The sequence below is a fragment of the Fistularia commersonii genome, unplaced genomic scaffold, assembly GCF_037954325.1.
Source record: "Fistularia commersonii isolate RoL2024-O1a breed Wild unplaced genomic scaffold, RoL_Fcom_v1.0 HiC_scaffold_37, whole genome shotgun sequence".
Lineage (NCBI taxonomy): Eukaryota > Metazoa > Chordata > Actinopteri > Syngnathiformes > Fistulariidae > Fistularia > Fistularia commersonii.
Window position 1 is genome coordinate 1,137,501 of NW_028233995.1, and position 1,117 is coordinate 1,138,617.

A 1,117-nucleotide genomic window follows, 5' to 3' on the forward strand; every position below is an offset into this window, starting at 1 on the left:
AATTGACATATGGTGTGCAAAATCATGTCCTAAACAACATATTTCAACAGCAGAAACCAGCTTGATGAAATTCATTAGTTATTTCCATTCCGAATCAAAAACACTTCAACTCGGTGAGATAAGCACTTTTTGACCGAATGGCTATATCTTTTGAACTTGTGGCTGGATTACACTGAATTTGACATATATTGTGCAGAATCATGTCCTAAACAACATATTTCAACAACAGAAACAAACTTGATGAAATCATTAGTTATTTCCACTCCGAATCAAATACGCTTCAACTCGGTGAGAAAAGCACTATTTGACCGAATGGCTATATCTTTTGAACTTGTAGCTGGATTATACTAAATTTGACATATATTGTGCAAAATCATGTCCTAAACAACATAATTCAACGGCAAAGACAAGCTTGATGAAATTCATTACTTATTTCCACTCCTAATCAAAAACGCTTCAACTCGGTGAGATAAGCACTTTTTGAACGAATTTATAATATCTTTGAACCTGTGATATGGTTAATCTGAATTTGACATATATTGTGCAGAATCATGTCCCAAACAACATATCTCAACAGCAGAAACCACCTTGATGATATTCATTGGTTATTTCCACTCCAAATCAAAAACGCTCCAACTCGGTGAGATAAGCACTGTTTGAACGAATGGCTATATCTTTTGAACTTGTTGCTGGATTACACTGAATTTGACATATATTGTGCAGAATCATGTCCTAAACAACATATTTCATCAGCAAAACCAGCTTGATGAAATTGATTTATAATTTCAACTCCGAATCAAAAACGATTCAACTCGGTGAGATAAGCACTGTTTGACCGAATGGCTATATCTTCTGAATCTGTAATGGGATTACACTGAATTAGACATATATTGTGCAGAATCATATCCTAAACAACATATTTCAACAGCAGAAACCAGCTTGATGAAATTCATTAGTTATTTCCACTCTGATTCAAAAACGCTTCAACTCGGTGAGATAAGCACTTTTGGACCGAATGGCTATATCTTTTGAACTTGTTGCTGGATTACGTGAATTTGATATATATTGTGCAGAATCATGTCCTAAAAAACATAATTCAACGGCAGAAACCAGCTTG